Source organism: Cupressus sempervirens, chromosome 5 (assembly GCF_028749045.1).
Source record: "Cupressus sempervirens isolate cs-2001-9-10 chromosome 5, ASM2874904v1, whole genome shotgun sequence".
In the NCBI taxonomy this organism is placed as follows: Eukaryota; Viridiplantae; Streptophyta; class Pinopsida; order Cupressales; family Cupressaceae; genus Cupressus; species Cupressus sempervirens.
The window spans coordinates 153,304,864-153,330,266 of NC_143122.1; positions in this window are offsets into that span (position 1 = coordinate 153,304,864).

Sequence of the window (25,403 nt, forward strand, 5' to 3'; positions counted from 1 at the left end):
TCCTTTTGGTAGTGAATGTAATCTTGTACCTATCAGACTCTTTGACCAGTACTTGATTGCAGCAAGAAAATCCATCAAGAAGTGAAAACCTCTTTGAATCACTGACCTTGGACAAAATCTACTCCATGGAAGGGAGAGGATGGTGATCTTTAAGGGAAGCTTGGTTAAGGTCCCTAAAGTCCACACACAATCTAATTTCTCCATTCTTCTTCCTAACAAGGACAAGGTTTGCTACCCATGACGAGTGCTTGATGGGGAAAATTATATTGACCTCAATCAATTTGGATAACTCTTTTCTCATTAAGGGTTCAATCTTGGGATTCACTAGCCTCTATTTTTGTCTTACTGGTTTGACATTATCAATTAAATCTATGGTATGCTGAAACAACCTTGGGTCAAAACCTTTTAAATCATCATACGTCCAAGAAAATAAATCATTAAATTCTCAACATAGATGAATAAAACTTTCTTTCTCAATCTCAACACATACCTTCCCCATGTTTAAGGATTTTCCATTAGCAACTGTGATTGGGATGTGGTTGTCTTCATCAGTAGCTAGGTTCATGACTCTGCCTCTTGCTCGGTCATCAAGATTGAAAACACTCTCTAAGTAATGAGAGCCTTAGGCAATTTTTTGGAACTGAGATTAATGATTTGATCACCATACTAATCCTACAGCCTTGATTGGTTTCTATTTGAAAATTCTACTTCATTCTATAAGAAGCTTACAATTTTTTCATCATATTCAAACACTTGCCAATAGATGTTGTTGGCAAGGATGGTAGGCCTTACTACCATTTTGATTTTTTGCTTCCTCCTCTCCTTAAGATTCTATGGCACATCATGAGATGCACTTATTGTTGCAAGTCTATTAGCATATCTATTTTCTTTTCTAGGGATGCTTTGAATATTAAATGCATTGAAACCCTCAAGAAAATCTCATACCCTATGTTTATAAGACTTGAGGTAACTGTTCTTGGTGATATTTTGATTTCTCACTTGATTAACCACCAAATCACTATCTCCATATGCACTTAAGGCTTGAATTCCTCTTTTCTAAGCAAGTAGGAGACCCTGAATCAAAGACTCATACTCAGCCACATTATTAGTGCAACTAAACTGGAGCCTAAAGGAGAAGTAGTACCTTACTTGTGTAGGAGAAATCAACATCATGCCAGACCTTGATCCATTCTTATTCCTTGATCCATCAAAGTACATACTCCATATCCCACTCATATCTTCTTTAGTCTCCACAAGATTGGGAACTAGAGCATCCTTCTCTAATATACAATATGTAATAAGGACTGGCTCAAGGGTTTTTGACATAGGATCAAATTGATATGCATTAGCCCATTCATCTAAGAGAAAGTCAGGTATCTCTCCTAGGGAAGTAGTAGGTGCATTCATTATGTCATTTTCATCCATTTCTAAGATAGTGTGATTCATGTTGATGAGATTAGGGGTGTAGGGTTCAGTATGATGGAGGGCTAGAGGCTCTACTCTGATTGAAGCTTTGGTCCCATATCTTGTCATAAAAGACATATATGACCGATCAAAAGATATGTAACCACCTATTTGGGTAGTGAAGTCTCTTGATAGATAGATGAAAAAATGTGGCTTGACTTCAACAATGGATATATCTTGAGTTATAGTACAACTAGGGTATGCATGTAGGGTCATTTCCACATTCCTAAGGATCCCTACAGTCTGGATAGTACTACCATCCAACTGCAATACATCCTTAACAATGGGCTTATATTTCATTTCCAAAGCATTAGCAACACACCTAGGCATCACTAAACTGCTATCCCCTGAATCAATCATGCAATTGTGGACTAGTTTACCCCCTATAATTAGAGAGACATAAATTGAAGGGGGTCTAGCCTTTTCACTTGATTCTACCTCCTTTGATGGCTATACTAGGCTTGTGGCACTTTCAACACTAGGTGGCTGATCTTTTGGTTCGATACTTTCCAATTCTTGCTATAGCAACCTCTTTTGCATGGGTATAGTAGCAACAGCATCCCACATGGAAATATTCATATTTGTCTTCTTCATTTGTTCTACCACACTAAATGGCATAGTAGGTATTTTGGTAGATGCCTTGGGAGCTACATTTGTAGGAGGTTGAGATGGAACAACCTAAGGATCACTTACATCCTTTCTGCCATTATTTCACCTCTGCTACTGAAAGGTATTTCATTGATCATTTACTACTTGCTCATGAGGTATTGCATTTGAGGTTGAGGATTGATTGGGAGGAGGAGGGGTAGTATCTTCATTAGCTCTTCTTTTGCTCCAAGTTTTGTGAGCAATGGAATCTTGGTTTACATTACAATTTTCTTCCACCTGATGATTTGTACAAGACCAATCACCTTGTCCTTGCATATACGAGGCATCTTTAAATTGGTCCTCCTTGTATGATTGTCCATTTTCAGGCTCTTGGATGGTCAAAGCCAAATAGGATTCAACCTTCTAACACATGCAACGGGCATGGGAGTAGTTACAGGAGGGACAAAAATCCTGATCTTGAGCCATGTTCTTTTGAGGAACTATAGCCCTACTTTGGTTTACATTTGATGTTGAAGCATAGCTATTCTATCTATTCTGATCAAAAGAAATGTTCCCATGATTATGATTTGGAGGCCTACCACCATTCAAAGTTTTCTATTACAATTGATGAGCCTTACTACCTTGAGCTTGCTGTCTCTCTAAAGTCACCATCTTGTTGCTCACTTTCTACATCAGAGAGAAGCTATCTTCCAGCTTCTTTTGTTGGCCCTGCAATCTTTTATCTACATTCTCTATGTTCAACATCATAGATTACATCATCTCCTTGATTTCATCTATTGTCTTTAAAGATGTGGAATTTTGAGGGACTAGAGCGAGGTATTTTGATGTGGAAGTTGTGGCAAGAGGAGCCATTGCTGCTTGGTGATTTGGAACATCAAGAAAGAAAGGCATAGGAGGCCTTGGAGCTAGCTTACATTCTTGTAATAGGATGTTTTCTAACTTTATTGCTATGTCATAAGCATTAGGCAAGGTATCTCCTCCCATAGTTTGGATTGTAGTGGCAATGTCACTGTTAAAAGCTCTGAGGTAATGAAAGAAGGCATTACTAGGGGTAGGTTTTACTGAAGTGGGTATTCTATCCCATGTCTTTTGAAATCTATAGTTGAAATCAGTCATACATTCATGGGGGGCTTTTTTTATAGTAGTCAACTATTTTAAAAGTGACAAATGGTCACTTCTATCCTCAAAGTGTTTGCACAGTCTTGCTCCTAATCCATCCCAATCTGCTATAGAACCATCAACCAAACCTCTATACCATTGTAGTGCTTTTCCTTTCAATAATGAGGCTAGAAACGTAAATGCAACATCATCCTTTGTAATACCATGGATATTATAGACATTTGCAACTTCGTGAATGTGTTTTGATGGAGAGATAAAAGTTTCACCATTAAACTCTTGTATACTTTTTAGTGTAGCTATTGGTATGTCATGTCTTTGGGACAATAGAAGAGGAATTCCACCATTAAAGGTGGTAAAAGCATTAGCCCAAGGTTGTACCATATAGATGAGTGATCTATTGATATGTGTTGATGGCAATCTAGGCTGAGATCTAACAGTAGGAGGAGTAGAGATGGATCTTGTAGGTATGTTTGTTACTATTGCACTCCTAACTGGTGATAAAGATACTCTAGCCTTGTGATAAAGATACTCTAGCCTCCCTTCTTCTAGGATTTGAAAATGAAGCTCTTGATACTAAATTCTACCTCTAGAAGGTGCCCTTTTTTCAGCTTTGGGCATGAATTACTACAACTTTGGTCTGGAACCAGATGTATTTGAAGCTCAAAGTTTCCAAGTACTTGAAGAATGAGCCCTTGAAGGCTTGAACACCAAAGCCAGTACTATCCCCTCAGTATTAATCTTGAAATCTTCCTTTTGACACCAGTAGACTTGAAATTTTTGGTATATTGTCCCACTAGGCATGCCGAAAACTATTGTCACAAGGGTTTGCACCCTTGTCCAAAGTTTTTACCTAAGGACAACCTTGTGAAACATGGAAACAACCTTCAAGCTATGGGACTTTAACTATGAGGTTGTGTATCTAGAGAAGGCCAGCTTCCTTTACTATCAGGGTGCACCTAACTACTCTTGAAGAGGAAAAGGGAAAAGGAATGCGTGGAAGAAAATGTACCTATTCTAACCTAAGGGGTTGATTCACCAAAATAGAGTGTTCAAACCAATCTTTGCCCATACATGCACTTTTGAACCATCATGACACCAAAAGATATACACATCCAAACTTTCTTTAATCTAACAATCACATGCAGATCAGAAAACCAAGATGAATGATACAAGGAAAGAGATAATTCACTTATATACCATTCATAGGCGAAAAGAGATACAGTCATGCAAGATTACAGATCTCTACAATACACCAATGAGAGAAAAATAGTTCTTGCACTTCACATCAATAGCTGAAGGAGATAAGAATGTCATACAGTTCAGAGGCAAAGGGGATTTACAATGAAATTACAGAGCAACATCAGAGAAGTCAGAGAAGAGTTGACCCGAAGAAAATCTACAAAAAAATTTCTTTTATAGCTTAGGCATAATTGAGATATTTTCTAACTGAAGTTACTCCACAACCACCATCATTAAGTCTTGCTAAAGATCTGGAGAAAATCTAATCTAGGTACAAATTTAGATACAATGAAACCTGGTAATTTGTTGAAACAGGGCCCTGACAGAAATGACACCATTAAACCATTCTAACCAAGTAGATGGATAAACTAGGATGGCAAAGTGTTCTCCTACTATTTAATAGGTTCAAAATTCATTTGAGAGTTGTTGGAATTGATCACAAGGATCAAATCGCACAACAAAAATCGATCCCCTTTGTTTCTAGCTTGTGAGTTAGCAAAGTCAGCAAGTCAATTGAACTTTGACACTAGGATGAGCCACGTGGGCCAATAGTCTTTCAATTTTCTGCCACCCCACAAAGTTTCCACACAGTTGACCACATCTAACTAACTAACTGAGCCACCTTTTCAAAACCCTAACCATGATGTCTTCCAACTACCTGCCTTAATTGCCAGCACTAACTACGACATTATCTCCCCAGGTCTGCAAGGACATGTTTCCTTTAGGTGCTTCCTCACTATGTTTAACTTCATCACATGTTGATATTGTGGGAAAGCATCGATCATTGATCTCCATAAGATCAACAATCACGAAAGATTCTCCATTATACTGTGCCTGCCCACTACAATTTGTGGGCCCACGAACCACTCAGCACAACCTAGCATCCAACTCAGTGACCCAAAACCACCTTGGTATCACCCTGTGGCATATGGAACAAACCCAACCCCACAAGGGCATGTGGTAGTGAGGCGCTTGCTCGCATTCCTTAACATCCCTACATCTTAATATTGTAGGCAAGCACCAACCCTTGATCTCATTGTGTTGGATGGTGTTCATAACACATGCTCTCTGAACTTGTGTGAATATCAGGTCTGTGATTTCACTAGGACATGTGTCACCAGGGTGCTTGTCTGCATTGTCAGAAAGTTTGACAAAAGACAAAATGCGAGAAAGCGAGTGCCAATCAAACTGCCAGCTCACCAGTAGCTCTTTCCCTCTATGGCCCATAAGAAGAAAATGGACCCACTTTCCATGCATCGTGAAGGGGCTTCTCTACATTATGTAAAGTTCATGCACCTTGAGGATGCAAGAAAGTGCCCACCATAGATCATGAAAGATCTAACAGTGCGAAAAGATGTGGGCCCACAAAAATAACTTAGGGAAATAGGAAATACCATAGATTTTTAAATTTTTTATTTTTTGATATTTACATGCATTTAAATAATATAAAAGGTGGTAAGTGATCGTTGGGAGGGCTCAAGTGTTTGAATTCAAATTTTGGCTAGAAGTAAAATAGGTAACAATTTCTTTTTTCCTTATTGTCATTCTTAGTTCCTGAGTTCCTTTCATGGTTCCTTCTATCATTTTTGATGTTTCTTCCATCATGCCATTTATTTTTGAAGTTTCTTCCATTGTTCCTTCTATCTCTGAAGTTTGTGTCTATTCTAAAATACTTTTGTGTATGTTTGAAGTTGTTCCATAACTGACATATTAGGGTTTTGCTTCTAGGATTCTAGTAATTGATAGGTGGATGACAATTATGAGCTATGTGTCCAAAGTTGTTACACTTATACCACACAATTTTTCTTCTTTCTTCATAAGGTCTTCCTTCTCTTGACGTCCTCTCGTTAGATATTCTTCTACCTATAGGGTTAACATTTCTAGACATTCTACTACTCCTTTTATCATAATCATATTTAGTTTCATACAATCAATTTATTTATTATCCATACCATGGTAATTGTGACAATAAAAATCTATAACATGATTAAATGACTTATTTGTACAATCTCTTTTCATATGACCTATTTCATTACATGAAAAGCACTTACCTTTAAATTTGTACCTAGTTTCTTTAGGATATTCCACTTGGTTAGCTTCATCCAATTTCATAGTTTTCTTGTCTTGTTCAACTTCTTTAGGTTTATCAAAAGATTGACTAGAATCAATCTTATCATCAGATTTATCTTTCTCTTTATGAACTAATCTAATTTTAGGTTTCTTTGTAGACATGTTAAATAGTTAACCAAGACCAATCTTATCATAGGTAGGTCTATGTACTGACATTGAATCATCAAAATTTTCTCTACTAGAATAAATCTTTTCAAGTTCTTGCTTGCAATAAGATAGTTCACCTTTTCCAATAGTGTTGTACTTATGAATTTTTTCATGATCTTCTTTCAATGTTTCAAATTCAGATGTCTTCTTTTCTAGACTTTCTCTAAGATCTATACTTTTGGTATTCAAATCAGATTCAATTTTTCTAGGATCACTCTTCAAAGTCAACTTTAGATTGGTAATCTTCAATTCATGCTTTAGGATCTTGTACTATGTCTTTAGCTTTGAATAATCATCATCACTAGTTTCAGATTCAGTAGATTCAGGCTTGGATTTGAGATGTTCAATCTTGTCCTTCAATTGTCCAATATATACTTTAGAGTCTTCATATCTATCCTTCATCTTATCTCTTTCTTTAGCAAGGAGATCAATTTGTTCAAGTTCCTCTTCAAGGTTCTTCATCAACTATTTTATATCCATAGAGATGTTACTCAAGTTGTTAAGCCTCTTCTTAGTGATTGTGCTTTGATACCAATTGTTAGAAATAGGAATTACTGAGGGCGGGGGTGTGGTGGTGAATTAGTAATCTACAAAATTTAGTTGCCAAATGGATGTTATTTATTGCTTTGAACCATACACAAGAAAGTAAACAAGTAATGTTGAATAGTAACAGTAACCATGCACAAAGATAACTCATAACACCATATTTTCTTAACCACAAAACCCTTAGCCAAGGGAAAATCCTGGTTAGGATGATACCCACTAGATAATATATTGATATATGTGTTCCTTGCTAAAGGATGGACCCTGTTAGGAGTTAATGAGAAAATTTAGCATAGAGAGTCCCTATTAGGAGACTTTGAATCCTTATTAGGATATTCCAACCCTAATAGGAATTATAGTACAATAGATGCAAGATGAGCCCATGGCCCAAACATGCACTTCCACTTACCAGAAGAGCTCATTGCCCAAAAAATTAATTAGTCATCTAGTATAAAGGTGTTGTAACTTCTTTCTTGACTGGTCTCTAATCTTCAACTCGATCTTAGATCACAAAAATAGCTTCTCAAAACTTCACATATATCGCTTCACAAAAGTTTGCATACAATTTCTCAAAACGACACTTGCACAACACATTTTAATTCACAAGATGTCATTTGTATAAATACCATGCCTTTTCACAAATTGCTACTAGGTCAGCTAAGACTATAATATACTTTTCCAACTCAGAGTAAGCATCTAGGATGTCGACCCTAATTGGTCAAGTATTTATTTTGTAAACAAAATAATTCCTTTACCTTTAATTTTTTTGTTCTATTTCACTTGTAAAACACGAATATCTCTTTTTCGTATAGATCTTATTAATTTGTGAGGTTATACATGTCATCATAAACATGTATACTATCTGTATCTAACTTTGCTAATTATAATATGACGTCAGTAACAAGTTACATACAAAATAATACACTACTATAAACCAATTTCATACTTTGAAAAATTTATGAGTACCAAAAGCTAAGTATCTTTATTTCCAAGGTTTTCTACAAGCATGTACATTATGTGTTACCATTAGTAACAACAATTACATATATTCATTAGCTAATTGTCAATAGGTCTTTCCCTTCAAGCCATTTGGGTAGTGGGTCCAGCTCTCTTCCACAACTCCTAAGAGGGTTAGAATCTCCTTACAGGGACTCATATCTATTGAATGTTGCAACAGACTACTGATAGGGTCTATCAACTAACAAGGAATATTTATATTAGTACATCATCTTGTGGGTACCATTCCCACCAGGGTTTTATCTCTGATCAAGGGTTTCTGTAGTTAACATATCTGGTGTTATTGTGTATGAGAATCTTTTTCAGGTTTTAATTTATATTACTCATATGGTTTAGAATGTTTAATGTTATTAATTATGGTATTAGTTGGATAACTGATTCACCCCCTACCCCCTTTCAATTATATTAATAGACTATATATTCTAACACTTTAATCTTCTTGTTTGTGGACTTCCATATATTCACCATGGAGTCATGAACAAAGATACCAGGATTCACCATTTTGTTCTAGAAGTCATCCATTGAAACATCATGAAACTTGTCCTCCTTTTGTGGCTCTACAATCTCTACCAACATGTGGTCAATAGAGGGATAAGTGGCCAAGGCTGCAATTGATTTTTGCTTCTTCGTCTTCTTGGAGGGTGGCTGAGAAGAAATGTCTTCTCTAATTAAATATGTTGATGGAGCGGCTTCTTCATATTGCCTCTTCTTTCTATCAATGGTCTCCTCAAGCCATGACTTATTAGAGAGTATGTTAATAGAATATTCTAGGGTAATGTGATCAAACAACTTCCTATGTACTAGGTGAGTTTTCTTTCTCTAGTTAACAATAGGGAAGGTAGTGACCTTAGTCAATGAGAGGGCCAAGTTATCCCCTTGAACTGAGATGTGTCTTTTCCATCCACAAGGTTTCTATCACCATCCAAGTTGATGATTTGAACATTGGAGGTAGTCTTGGCCACTAACTTCTATTGTTCTTTCTTCTCTCCAAATTTTCTAGTATCAGGAAGAGAGCCACCTCTCCATGTAGGAGTGACTGACACATTTTTGTCCAGAGGATGCTCTCCTCCTTTCCAATAGATTAAGTTGGTCCTATAAAAGTTGAAGTAGTAGAATTAGTAGTAGATACTATAGTTGATTGGGTAGCTCCAGAAGATACTTCACTTGTACAACTAGTACTCCTCATCCTTGTCTTCCTCACTTGGGTCCCCTCTACCCATTTCTCTATTCTCATGATTATTCCATGCATGAGGACCTCTATGGTGTCTATGAAAGGACTTGTAGGTTGGGTAGAAAAAATAGGAGTGCCTTTGATATTCTCATAAAATTAGGGATTCATGTGGGAAACATCATCTACAAGGTTAGAAGCATCAACATAATCATTATATAGCTTAATTTCATCAATAGTTAATCGGGACCAAAACTTCTCTTGAGTTTGGTATTCATTAACACATCTGGCCTAGAAATCTTTGATATTGAGAATGTGTCTATAGGCATATCCCAGCTTTAACTGGTACCTTATGAAGTTCACCAGATCATATTAAGGCCTAAGTACCTCATAATCAACCAATTTAATTTTTCTCTAAAAAATCATCACTAGGTTCCAAGAATCAAATCTAGAAGCACAAGAACATGGTCCAACCACTATGGGGAAGGAAATCTTAGATATCTTCTTTATATTAGACCATAGGATGTTCACTTCAAGAATTTGTCAACATAATTCAACCAAAACCACCTTATCTTCCAGATACCTTGGAACTTTCTTGGAAAAGCCAGCATAAGCACCTATTGGCAGGTAAGAGAAGCTCAAAAATTGGATGAATGAGAATCCAAACTTGCTGATAGCCAAAATTTTCTCTAGTGAAAATCTCCTCTCGGGACATCCTTGTAAATCCTAGCATAGCCTCATTGTGAAGGCATCATTTACTGCAACATACTCCTCAAAGCTTCTTTATGGCTATAGATGGGGGTAGAACTCATATATCTTTGTCTTCTCATCATAATTCTAGATGCTACGAAGGTCAAGCCATAAATAGTGAGTCATAGATAATTTGTGCCAAGTCAATTTGCATATCTTTGGCATAGATAACTTGCACCATGAAGAAATGGTACTCGATGAACTCAACAATCTCCTCCTTTCCCTTCAATCTAAGCAAAAGAGCAAGGATATCTACGGTCTCCCTCTTCAAATTAGTGTCAAACAGGGTCTTGGGCATTTTTCTCTTCTTCAAGTGAGGAGTCTAAAACCATGTCCTCTCCATGTCTTCCCTTGTGAGGGTATTATTTTCATTAAACATCGATGTGGAAGAGTGGAAGTCAATATCACAATACTTCTCTTTTATGGAACGTCAAGCATAGACTGCATTAGGGATTTGTTGATTGAAATGAGGATAGAGTGATTAAGAAAAAAAATCTTCTTTGTTTCTAGTTTGTATCTCTTGATATATTCCCTCACAAGCTCTGGTACACGTACTTCTAGTGGAAAACGAACTGCTTCTACTAATTCACTCTCTTTTAACTTTTGAGTGATCGACTCAATAGGTTGAGAATTCTATCTTCTATGGAGGTCACCCAAATCATAAAATTTGAATGACGTATCTATTAACTCTTTCAATTCACTCTCCAGGCCTATTAAGTTATCATAACCCATAACTCTGATTTTAATTAGCTATGATTGCATAGGATGCAGTTATCGATAAATAATCATTTTCAAATACTTGAGGAAACAAATTTTAAGTAATTATGATGAAATAGGGGTAGGAATCTAAATGTTGGTGCTACACAAGAAAAATTAAGTTTTCCCAATGAATATAACAGTAGGATTTGCATTAAATTTCATAATCAATGGATATTTAAATTTTTTGTTTTCATGCACCTAAGAACTCATAAACCTAGGAGCCTTGTTACTTTACATAATGTAAAGTCATATAACTAAAATTTACTTACTAAAATAAGTGCTTTAGTTTCACGGAAAGTGCCTTGTTTCTCTTCAAAATTTGGAATGTAGATATATTTGATAACTTAACATATGTAGAGGATAGAGACATACTCAACTTTTCTATAAGCCTAACTTTCCTTTGATTCGGAATTACAGTGTTGGGAATGATCCTTTACTAGTGTAAGTATGCTTTTAGCACATACCATTTAATCTTTGAAAATGGGCTCCATGGGAGGAATCTCTAAATCATCCTGATGTTTTAGTTGACTTTTACTACTAATGATAATATTGTAGACTATGACTTGTGAAGAAGATAGTGTTTTTGGGATATGTTAAACCTGAACTTTGAACCTTGAAGTTTAAGGGCCTATTTGGCAATGGGAATACAAGCGGAATAGGCAAATGTAAATTCTTAAAATTTTGAATTCTTTGTTTGGATGCATCAAATTGGAATTGGAATATGAAATAAAATAGGAATATGTATTCCAATTTTGGCTCAAAAATGAGATTTTGCAATTCCACCCAAATAGGTAGAATTGGAATACGTATTCCTATTCCAATTTTATTTGTTTTAGAAAACATAAATTTTTGAGCCCGCGAATTCCCCATCAAATTTTGGCTGAACCAAATAGAGAATAAGAATATGTACCCCAATTTTCTATTCCAGAATAGCTATTCCTATTCTTGCAGCCAAATTGACCCTAAAGGTTCAAGTTCAAAGTTTGAAACTGAGTTCATTGATTTAGAGTTCAAGTCTAATTTCTAGAATCAGAGTTCAAAATTCATGTTCAAAAGTCCACCTCATCCGGTTTTAAGTGTGAATTCAGGAGAATAAAGATTCAGTATTGCAAGTATGTAAGCACCAATTCAAAACCAATGATTTGAAGTTCAAGGTTTGAAATGTAGAAGCAAAGTTGTAGATTCAGAATTCAATATGCAAATCATATTTCTAAGAGCAAGCTCTCAAGTGCAGATCCAAATCAAAATGGTAATGTTCAGAGGTTCGAGTTTGAAGTTCGAAAGTTCCCAGCTAAAGTTCAACTTTTCAAAGTACAGGCTCACAAGATTTAGTTCGAAGTTCAAGTTTGAAGTTTTGGAAGGTTCCAAAACATTGATGATCAGTTCAGATATGTAGTTCAATGTGCGAGTTCATTGGTCCAGAACAAAAAATTCAAGGTCCAAGGTGTTAGTATGGTTTTGTCGAAATTTGAAGGCTCAAAGCTCAACTTCCACTATTTCCTTTTAACTTGTGAGTTACAGTTGGGTTAGCAGAATATGATACTTTATAAACATATTGATTCATAATCTATGGAAATCTCCAAAGACGACCATTTGAATTTGCGAGCTAATGTACAGAACATGAAAATAGTAGCGAAGTATTTGATAGGATTCTGCCCATAAACAATGATACTTGCCGATCATGATCTTGAGTAGTGATTGGCAGTGCCAAAGATGTCGGCCTTGTATTGTTTCTAATCACTATGAATGCCATACAATGTTTTAAAGAAGTTTTCCGCGGATCAGGGGAGGAATAGTATAGAGTTAACCCATATGAAAGGAATAATTCCCATCTTATTTAAGCAAGGGGTGATAGAAGATGCATGTGTTGTCTGATGAAATGCCATGTGTCGGCTAGGTTTCCATTTAGCAATAATGTCCATAGCAATTATGCCAACAGTTTGATAGAATGCTCATGAGAATAGAACTGTATATAGATATACAGAATGGCCCCACTGTTAATTTCACGACATATCAGACACTCATGGCCAAGTATCCAACTTGAATGGAATTAGCTTTTCACCAATGCTTCCAAGGGAGATCTCTTAGCATTCTGAACTCTCCTAAATGAACCTAATTTAGATGTTTCTGTGCGGAGTGAAGATTCAAGGCTTACAGCACTCTGAGATAGGGTAGTGGGCATCGACCATAATCCTCCTTCGAGAAAATGTATAGAATCAGGGCCTGAACACAATTTACTCACCTCATCAATGTGAGAGGCGGCATAATTCACTAATCCTGAGCTCGGTTGGCATGCTCAAATAACCCCTTGGTGTAAATGATGGAAAATGGAATTGGCAGTGACCTTGGACAGAGAATGGCTAAGAAGTTTACAATATCGCATCACATATGGACCTGTGTGTAAATTATCGATTAAAATGTATCAGGATGTTGGGAATCATGAGAGGATAAATGAAGAAATTGATCAAGCCTAGTCTAAATGAAATAAGTGTCATGGGTGCAATGTTTACGCTTATTAAGTCAGTGAATCCTATCAATATGGTCGGCCTCCGACTTTGATCCAATTCAGTTTTAGGAAGATATAACTAAAATCTCGTATCAGATCATACAATTCATGGACTCCCTGACACGAGCTATGTTTCCATCCCAAGGTAGAGGAGAAATTCGACTGCGGTATGAAGGAATCATCATTCCAGCCATGTGCAACACTCGATCACCATGATTGAAGAAGCGGGGGGATTAATGAATACACAAACAAAACTGCACATAATGGAAAATCTCCATGTGATAGCCACTCTACTGTTTCACCTTGTTTTAGAGTGCATGTGGCCTCTATATTTGGGCTTCTTGCCTAGCAAGAAACATGAACACTAACAACAAAGAAGTAACAATAATGAAAGCCAAAATGTAAAGTGAAGCAAACTGCACGCAAATTGTTTGATGAAATGCACTAAACACCACCACAAAACAATGGATTAGCCATGCACATAGTTGGAAGAGGGAATGAAACGGAAGGAACCAAACAAATTGATAGCACATATGGTGTGTGGTAATAACTTGAAGATGGCTTCCCCACATTTATATATGTCATAGGCTTGTTGACCGAGCATCAATTGATTGGCAAGTTCCCCATGCTTCCTCTTATAAATTCAATGGCCTCAGCTGCAATATCAATTAGAATGCATGAAGCATGATATCTGTATCAAACTCTACCATTGGTGATTGTGATCATCTGTAGAGAAAATTTTATGAATAAGACATGAATCCAAGGGGATTCCCAATATATCCAAGGTTCCATGTGATTAGACTGTGTCAAGGAAGTGTGCGAATAGTTTGACAAAATGCCAGTGACATCTGCAAAACTATATCGACATGAGTCTTCAGCCAAGAAGGAATTAGGTCTGCCTATTGTGCAAAGATTCTGAGAGCAAAAGTTGCCAAGCTGACATAAGAGCCTAGCAAGATGTAACTAAGCATCTAAATACAGATTCACCTCTCATCGATAATAAAATATATATGGAATGGATAAATTTGTTTATCAAAACTAAGGTGAAACACATCATTTATCCTGGCATATTAAGGTGTATTAAAAGAATCCCAATGAAATTTTAAAGAATTAGTTGTCATAACTGAAAAGTAAGTTATCGGGAAGAATGGAGTTAAATATGCCAATGAGGAACAAAGACTAGGTTCTAGGTTCTTCTTTTTCTGACCCGATAGTTCTAAGGTTGCAGAAGGAAAGGGTAATACAATTTGCTGTGTATTGAATGTTAAAAGGGATGGAGGAGTCTTGTTTTATTTTATGTAATCCATTTGTAATAACTGCAGGGATAGGTCAATCTTATGGTTTTCTATTATGCATTTATAATATAGATAGATTAGGTTTATCAGACCTCGTGATTTGAAGATCTAATTCTTGGATTGGAATGAATCATTTCGTAATTCCTTTCATGTTTTAGATGCAGTCTTGAATTTTCATTCATGGTTTATGAAATAGAATACTATTTTCTCTCTTTCTCCTCTGTGATATTGAAGAGTTAAATAGGCAAGTATTTTGGCTTCCTTCCTACTTTCACTCCTATTTAAGTTATAAAATCTTATAATCACATTCATTTAATGTTTATTAACGAATGTCAAAAAATCCTTCATATCTTTAGTTCAAAGATACGCTATATTAATTAATCTTTCATGAGGGAATTATACCTCTCAATTCTGAGGAAGATTATCAATGCAATGATAATCTATCTAACTATTAGTATATTTTGTTCTTCTTTCTAGTCATATTGAGTCATTGCTTGTGTTTCTTTCTAAAAGAGTTCATTGATATATTTTTGGTGACTGCATTGGGGAGAGAAAGCAAAGTTCTGGTGCTTTCCTTTCCTTGGATATCTGAAGTTGCCTCCCTGAGGACAATCGTTGGTGGCTCTGACCTATTTGGTAAAAGAAGTCCAATATTGACATGGCCTTGACTGCAACTCAATCACGGTAGCCACATTTTGGTCCTTTTGGTTTGACTCGTTTCACAATCATGCCCACCAAATAAAAAATATACTTACTTGAGTATGTTGGAAGAGGTTATCAAGATCCTAGCACTCACATTCGAGCATTCCATACAACATGTGGGATTCTTGGTGTTTTAGAGGAAGATGTGTATGTTCTCCTATTTGTTACATCCCTTGTTGGTGATGTTATTTTTTGGTTTCAGCATTTGGAAGATGGGTACATCACGAGTTGTAGTGTGTAGGAAAATAAATTCTTTGTGATATTTAAACCAGAAATTGATGTGCGCTATCTACTATGTTGATGCAAGAGCATCCAGAGGTGTAAGGGCAATCTTGTATCACCCAAAAATATGTGTAGTGTTAGTTTCTATTTAAATTTATTTCATTTCTAGATTCCAACTCTCATAGTTCCACTATTGGTTTTCTAAGTTAGTGTTTTTGAGCACCTTGGGGTACGTGCAATGTAGAAAATAGGTTATTTTGTAATTGAGCCATAATTATAATGATTTAGAGAGTGTAAGTTGGAGGGATGATTATACTCATTATTTAAAGCACTCCAAAAAAGAATCAGGTCAAAAGACTTTATGGTTTGAAAGTTATTGTAGTTTTGAGTTGCCTAGAGACATCTTAAGAGTACTTCAAAGTTAGAGTTGAGGCACTAAATGACCTTGTATGGGCCTAAAAAATGGGGGACAAGAAAAGCTATTCCATAGGGCTATAGATTTCTTGGAGAGCTTTCCAAAAATTTAAATGGTTCATCAATCAGAGTCTTAGATCAAAAGTTATGCATCCCAAAATTTGGACTATTATTTCTGGATTCTTCTAATTTTACATTGACTTCTAATGTGAATTCTAGAACCTTCTATTTTTGTAGTGGATGCAAAATGGAACATTCTAAAATGTATTCCTAAGCCTAAACCAAATTTAGTTTACTTAAGGACATTTCTTGCATTGTAAAGGTAGGTTTTGGTAGAGTTTGGGAGAAGGTACTATGAGAAGGGTTTTCTCCAAAATCTGATAGGGCATGTTGTGGAGTCTATTTTTGTTGTATTGGATATAATTGCATATCACTTCTGATAATAATATTCCCTTTTTCCTATTGTGTTCATTTTTGTCTTGAGTTGTGTCCCCATCAAGTGGTATTAGAGCTAGTTTTCCTGAGTGTGTAGATAGAGCACCGATTGTGAGGAAGTTTGCACTAGGACAATGTGGTTACAAATTTTGATACAAGAAGATGCCTTCATGAAGGGATCATGGTGGAAGGACCAAAGTTGTTACTCCTAACATTAAAGCCCTCCAAAGGCAAGTCAAAGCATTATAGGAGGAGATCCATAGAGGGATGAATGTTGTTGTAGGCGATGAAAGTGAGGAACAAAATGAAGAAGAATGAAATATTGGACAGGAAGGGGAAGGAGATGGATAAGTCCTAAGCTAGGTGGAGGAGAGGCTTTTTAGGGCCATTTCAAATCTTGGAAAAGGACCTAAAATTGATGTCGGCATGCTTTCAGAAAATCTAAATTTGGATGAGTTGATTGACTAGATCAATGAGTTAGAGGAATATTTTGAGTATGAGGATATTAGGGACCTTGATATGGTTAAGTTTGTGAAGGCCAAAATGAAAGGCCATGTGAAATTCTGGTGGCAAGAGATTTAGTTAGAAAGAAATAGAAGAGGAAAGGAGAAAATCACAAGTTGGGATTGCACGGTGGACAAACTAAAGAAGTAGTTCATTCCTATTGATTATGAGCTTGATTTGTTTGAGAAGGTGCAATGGTTAAAGAAAATAGAAAATCTATCTATGAATAAAAAGATGAGTTTTACTGAGTCCTTATTAGGGTGGGGCATGCAAAAGCAAAGAAGGAGGACATTGCCCGTTACCTTAGGGGGTTAAGACCTTGCATTCAAGAGTAGTTAAGTCTAGTTAGAGTGACTAGCATTGAAGAGGCATATCCGTTTTCCTTGTGAGTTGAGGAGAATATTAAAAAAAAATTTGATGGAAGGAAAAGAGGGCATAGTCAAGGAGGAAGGGGCAGTGGCAGGTCATTTGGAGGCCAAACTGAGAACTAGAAGAAAAATGAAGATTTGGGTATTAGCCGAAATCAGAGGAACCAGGGTGTCAACCAATCCCATGATCAAAACTTTAGAGATTAGAGAGGAAGCGGTAGAGGGCATGGACAAGTTTCAGAAAGAGTAGGCTTTTGTGGTACCTATTTTCATTTTAATGAAGAAGGTCAGTAAGCCTTTGAATGCCCTCAATACCAAGGAAGGATAGATAGGAGAACTAATGGTCAAGCAAGGGTTGCTCATGTGGATGATGATGCATAGTCATCAAATTTAGAGGATGTAGAAAGAGGAGAGGTTCTAGTTAATGAAAGGGTCTTATTGAGTGGTGAGACTGAACCTAAACACAGGAGGAGTTTTTTTCCCATTAGGTGCAAGTGTGAGGGTAAATGTTGTGATGTGATTGTAGATGGTGGAAGCACTGACAACTTGGTGTCAGAGGAGATGATCTCAGAGCTAAAGCTCAAGAGGGAGAAACACCCATAACCCTATTGGATTTCTCGGATGCACGATGATCATAAGGTCCTAGTTAGTGAGTAATGTTTGGTAAAGTTCAAGATTAGGAGTTACCATGACAAGGCTCTCTATGACATCATTCCAATGGATTTTTGCCATTTATTATTGGGAAGGCCTTGGCAGTTTGATAGGCATGCTATACATGATGATGATGGTGATACATACTCTCTGAAAAAGGACGGAGTTCACCACAAATTTAAGCCCTTGATAAAGAAGGGTGAAAAAGTATGCAATAGTGCTAGGGTATGCCTTGTTGATGGAAGAAAATTGCTAGATGGCATGAAACAATAGCATATGTGTTATGATTTAATTCCTAGGAAAGATAAGGAAGGTAGTAGTGAAATTACACTTGAAGTTTCAAGCCTATTAAGTGAGTATGGAGATATCATCTCTAATAATGTTCTAGAAGGATTGCTGCTAGTAAGACAAATCATTCATCAAATAAATATAGTCCCTAGAGCTATTTTTCCTAACAAGGCTTCTCATACGATGACTCCTAATGAGACTAAGGAGCCAAAAAAAAATTAGGAGTTATTGAGGAAAGGTTTGATTTAAGAGAGCTTGAGTCCATCTGTAGTATCTATAGTCCTTGGTGTACAAACTCTTGGGCTATAAATAGAATAACCATTAGTTATCAGTTTCCTCTTCCAAGAATGGATGATCTTATGGACTATTTAGTGGAGCTCAGTACTTCACAAAGATAGATCTCAAGAGTGGTTATCACCAAATATAGATACAAGAGAGAGATGATTGGAAGACTACATTCAAGAACAAGGAGGGTCTATATGAGTGATTAGTCATGCCCTTTGGACTAACTAATGTGTCAAACCTTAATGTGGCTTATGAATGAGGTATTAAAGAAAGTTTTTGGAAAATTTGTTATTATCTATCTAGTTGATATTTTGATTTTCAATAATTCCTTGGATGAACATTTATTGCACATTTGTAATATCCTTGAAAGGTTGAGGGAAGATAAATTGTTGATTAATTTGAAGAAGTGTAACTTTGTCAAAAGGGAGTTAGTCTATCTGGGGTTTTTTGTATCAGTCGATGGTCTCAAAATGGACCCAGAGAATGTGAAGGTCATCTTGGAATGGCCTACTCCAAGGTCTGCCACTGAGGTGATGTCATTTCATGGTCTAGCTAGTTTTTACAAGAAATTCATTAGGAATTTTAGTAGTATATGTGCACCCCTAACTAAAACAATGAGGGGAGATTGAAAAGAGTTAAAGTAGACTACAAGAGCTACCAAAAGTTTTGAATTTCTGAAGAAGAAGGTGACAAAGTAACCTATATTGGCACTTCCTAATTTTAACAAAATGTTCTAGGTGGATTGTGATGCTAGTGGAAGTGCTATTGGGTTTGTATTGAGCCAAGAAGATAAACCTATTGCCTATTTTAGTAAAATATTGAATGATGGAAAGAAGAAATATTATATTTATGATTAGGAGTTTTATGCAATAGTTCAGGCCTTAAAGAAATGAAGGCATTATTTTTTGCCAAAAGAATTTTTTTTTATACTAATCACCAGGAATTGCAGTACCTAAATAGCCAAGGAAAATTGAATCAAAGACATTTGAAATGGGTAAAGTTCATGCAAAACTATACATTTGTATTAAAACATAGAAGCAGAAGGTCTAATAAGGTTGCAGATGCATTAAGTATGAGACAACTGTTGCTGACAGTAATATAGGTTGAAGTGGTTGGGTTTCATGAACTCAAGAATCTATACCTTGATGATCTTGACTTTGCAGAGGCTTAGAAGGCTTGTAAAGAACTTGTTATTGTAGACAAGACTAGGTGGCTAGATTACATGATTCAGGATGGTATGTTGTTCAAGGGAAGTCAATTGTGTATTCCAAGAAGTTCCATAAGGCAGAACTTGATCAAGCAGAAGCACAATGGAGGGATGGTAAGACACTTTGGTCAAGATAAGAACATTTCTATTATTAGAGAACATTACTTTTGGCCTCAATTTTCATAGGATGTGAAGACGTTTGTGCAAAGTTGTCAAGTATGTCAAACAACTGAAGGATTTAGTTAAAATACTAGACTCTATCAGCCATTACCTCTTCCATTAAAGCCTTGAGAGGATGTAAGTATGGATTTTTTCCTTGGATTGCCAAGGACACAAATGAGTAATGACTTAGTATTTGTGGTGGTTGATAAGTTCTCCAAGATGGCACATTTCATTCCATACCAAAAGACTCACGATGCAGTGCATATGCCAGATTAGTTTTTCAAAGAGTTGGTAAGGCTACATGGTCTCCCAAAAAGTATTGTTTTTGATAAAGATACTAAATTTATTGGGTATTTCTAGAGGACTTTGTGGAAGAAGTTAAACATAGAATTGAAGTTTAGTTCAATACATAACCCGTAGACTAATGGACAAACAGAAGTAGTGAATAGAAGTCTAGACAATTTGTTAAGGTGTTTAGTAGGAGATAAACCCAAGGGATGGGATTTGATTCTACCACAAGCAAAATTTTCTTACAATAATTCTATAAATAGAAGTACTAGTAGATCATCATTCCAAATTGTGTATCGGAGTAGTCCAAGGACCGCACCAGAGCTGAGGAAGATGGAGCAAGGGGAGAGGACAAGTGTTGAGGCAAAAGACTTTTTTGAACATGTCAAGAATCTACACAAGGAGGTGCAAGCACTTATTACCGAGATGAACCTGTAGTATAAGGCTAGGGAAAATAAAAGGAGAAGACATATGGAGTTCCAAGTTGGATATCAGGTTATGATATATTTGAGAAAGGAATGATTTCGATTGGGTACCTACAACAAGCTAAAGAAAAAGAAATTTGGCCCTCGCAAAATTTTGAAGAAACATGATTCAGGGAATGCATATGAGGTGGAGTTGACATATGGGATTCACATTTCTCCTATTTTCAATATTGTAGACTTAACATAATATCATGATGATGGTGTAGATGAGGAGTTTATGCTAGAGCCCTATCCAATTCCTACTTATATGAAGGAAGAGATTGAAGAAATTCTAGATAGTCATGTGGGCCAGAGTAATAGAAACATATAGTATGAAGAATACTTGGTGAAGTGGAAAGGATGATGAATAGAAGACTCAACTTGGATATCTGTAATACAAATTTCCCATTTGGGTTTTATTCTACTAGTTATAAAGTGATAGGGTCACTTTTCAATCTACCCTGGGTGTCTGATGCAGGAGCATCCAGTGGCGTAAGGGAAATCCTATATCACCCAAAAATATTCTTAGTGTTAGTTTCTATTTAAAATGTTTTCATGTCTAGATACCCATTTGGGTCAAATAAAGATTCCAACTCTCATAGTTCCACTATTGGTTTTTTGGGTTAAAATTTTTGAGCACCTTGTGATACATGCCAATGTAGAAAATAGGTTATTTTGTAATTGAGCCATAATTATAATGTGTTAGAGGGTTTAAGTTTAAGGGATGATTATACTTCTACTTTAAAGCACTCCAAAAAAAAATTAGGTCAATAGGCTTTACAGTTTGAAAGTTATTGTAGTTTTAAGTTGCCTAGAGACCTCCTAAGAGAACTTCAAAGTTAGATTTGAGGTACTTAATGACCTCATACGGGGCCAAAAAAGGGGGATGAGAAAAGCTATCCATAGGGCTATAGAGCACTTGGAGAGCTTTCTAAAAATGTAAATGGTTTGTCAATCAGATTCGCAAATCAAAAGTTATGCCTCTCAGAAGTTGGACTATCATTTCTAGATTCTTCTAATTTTACACCAACTTCTAACGTATTTTCTAAAACATTCTATTTTGGCGGTGGATGCCAAATTGCATATTCTAAAATGTATTCCTAACCCTAAACCTTATTTGTTTTACTCAGGGACATTTTCGGCATTGCAAAGGAACTTTTTGGTGGAGTTTGGGAGAAGGTACTATGAGAAGGGTTTTCTCCAAAATTTGATAACATTGTAAGCCCATAGGGCATGTCATGGAGTCTATTTTTTTTGTACTAGATGTAATTGTATATCACTTTTGATAATAATATTCTCCTTTTCCTCTTGTGTTCATTTTTGCCTTGGGTTGTGTCCCCATCATATACTAACTCTTTAAGATTTAGAGAGGAGAAGATGGAGAGGTAAGAAATTTTTTGGATAGATTCAACCAAACCTTGAAAAACTCCACAAGTTCACTAGCCTAGCCAAGGTAACTTGTCAATCTTTATTGCAACATTGCATCCAAAGGTCAAATTCCATCTCAAAAGGAGTAAGGTATGCAATTTTGAAATTTCTAAGAAAGAAGTTGTTATAATTGAAGATGATTTATTTTTGTTCGGTTGGTTTCAACAAAAAGTATTACAAGAGTCTTAGGTCTAAATTTGAAATTAAAAGATGAGCTTATATCTGATAACTTTAAGTCCTCAATGGATGGTTGTGATAAACCTTCGTAGAAGGGAGTTTGTCTCTATGAATAACAATATCATCTTGAGGTAAAACCCAAACTAAAAAGATTTATCCTCAAAATAGAAAAACTAGCATCTCCTATATCTAATTATCAAATTACTATAGGCTTTGGTGTGGAGGATTTGATAATGACTCCTATGATTGAAAGCAATCCTCATGATGCAATGGGAGCATATCACCTTCATGTCAAGTATAATGATAAGGTTCCTCAAGAAGTCACACCCAAGAAAAATAACTCTTTTGATGTGACAGAGTGTTGCTATTCACATATTGAGAATAATGAGGGACATATTTCCCAATCAGATGATCTGGTGAATCGCCTAAGTATACTTCCTATAGATGAAGAGCTTAATGAAAATAATTCAAGTGTAAGCTTACTGATGGTGACCTCTTATCCAATGTTTGAACATTTTTCTTCTAAAGTTCCTAATGTAGTCCTATTCACTGATGTTGATTAAGAAAGTATGGCTAATAAGCCTAACAAAGAAAAGATTCATGGGGAAGGAATCAAAGGCATCATTCAAGCTATTAGAGAGGTAGAATAGGAAATTTTTTTATTTCATTAGTCATCATCTTGAGAAAAATGGTCACAACCTAAAATACAAGAGGACTTGGACACTCCTATGAAGAGCTTGAGAAGCTCAAATGTTGATTTGTAGTCCAAAACCAAATCCAAGCAGGACAATCTTCAGTGATTAGAAGTAATCACATTCAAACCAATTGATAGATTAGGAAGTGAGATAAAAACAAGATACTAAGGGCTGGAAGATAAGTTGACTCGGTATGAGGTCATTCCATTATACATACCAATAGGGGTTCCCTGAGGATGTCGCTATTAGAGAAAATTCTCTTTATAAATATAGGAATCACATTCGGATGGGAAATATTACTTATTCCCCCTTGGAATAAAGAATGCTAAAACAAGTATACAATAGGTCAATCTTCAAGTCTCCAAAGCAATGCAGTCTCAAAGACCATTGAAGGTTTCATCAAACATATTATCTCATGATGAAGAAATTTTTCCCCACCTTCTCTCAGCCAATACAAAAGGAATTATGGAAATTCCATGTATAAGCCTTTCTAATTTCTCTATTTTAGACAAAGATTTTTCATACTTATTAACAAAAAGGAATGATGAATTAATCTTGGTCAAGATTGTCTACATGCTTGAAGAAGCTCACTACTATTTTGATGATGTTTTAAATTCTAAAAAGCCTCTTTCTTGTGCTGATCCCAAGGGTATATTTATTGAAAATGATAGAATCTCTGCTTTGGAAATCTTTGAACGATTTTTGTTCTAGTGGGTTGTTGGGAAGGAGTTCAAGATAGTTCTCTACAAAATGCCCAAAAAAACTTAGAATTTCATGATGAGATGTGGCTCTTTGGGCGTGATGATTAGTTGATAAAGTTCCTGTAAACGATTAGCCTGAGTTACTAAGATGGAGAGTTTGCCAAATGGAGGTGGTATCAAGTTGTGTCATCCCAATGCAGTTCATTGTTTTGAAAAGGATCTTTCTTCTCACAACTAGTGAATGGATTTCTGTAAGCCTTCTTCAGCTCCAATTCTATGGTGAGTTCTTCTCACCTACTTATATTTGTAAATCTTACTTCTCTCTAAGATTTTGTTGTTGTTTAGTGTAGTTGCTTGGTTGTTTGGTTTGTTGGTAGTTTAGGTGTTTTGATGTTCCCCCTTCTCTTCCCCTTTCTACAAGCAACTCCTCTTTATTTCCTGCCTTTTGACTCTGTGACCCAATGGACTAGGCACTAGTCTTTACCAAAGCCTTCTAGATTCTTAATGTCCCTCCCAGCCCAAATCCCCTATCAAAGCTAGCTATAAGAATACTTTTAGGACATGCCTTTTAAACTTTGAAAATTAGCCCCATAGGAAGAATATCTAAATCATCTTGATGTTTTAGCTGATTTGTACTACTAATGATGATTTTATAGACCGTCACTTGTGAAGAAGATAGTGTTTTGGGGATATGTTGAATGCAAAATTTGAACCTCAAAGCTGAGAGGTTTAAGTTCAATGGTTGAAATTGAGTATTGATTTAGAGTTCAAGTCTGAATTTGTAGAATCAGAGTTCAAACTTCAAGTTCAGAAGTCCACCTCATCCGGTTTGAAGTGTGAATTTAAGAGAATGCAAATTCAGTATTGCAAGTATGTAGGCACCAATTCAAATCCAATGATTTGAAGTTCAAGGTTTGAAATGTAGAAGAAAATTTTTAGATTCAAAATTCAATATGCAAATCATCTTTTTCAAGTGCAAGCTTGGAAGTGCAGATCTAGTTCAAAATTGTAATGTTCAGAGGTTCAAGTTCGAAGTTTGAAGGTTCCCAACCAAAGTTCAAGTTTTAAAAGTATGGGTTCACAAGATGTAATTCGAAGATAATGTTTGAAGTTTTGGAAGCTTTCATAACATGGATGATCAGTTCAGATATATAGTTCAAAGTGTGAATTCATTGGTCCAAAACAAAAAAACTCAAGGTCTGAGGTTTTAGTATCGTTTCATCAAAGGTTGAAGGATCAAAGCTCAGCTTCCAATATTTTCTTTTAAGAGGTGAGTTACATTTGGTTTAGTGGAATGTGATACTTTATAAACATAGAGAACCTAAAACTGATATTTCTATTGATTCATAATCTATGGAAATTCCCAAAGATGCCCATTCAAATTTGTGAGCTAATGTATACAACATTGAAATAGTAGCGAAGTTCTTGATAGGATGTCACCCATCAACAATGATAATTGTCGATTAAGCTCTTGCATAGTGATTTGCAGTACCAAAGATATCGGCCATGTATTGTTTCTAATCACTATGAAAGCCATACAATGTTTAAAGAAGTGTTCCACGGATCAGAGGAGGCATTGTAAAGAGTCAACCCATATGAAAGGAATCATTCCCATCTTATTTAAGCAATTGGTGATGGAAGACGCATGTGTTATGACTGATGAAAT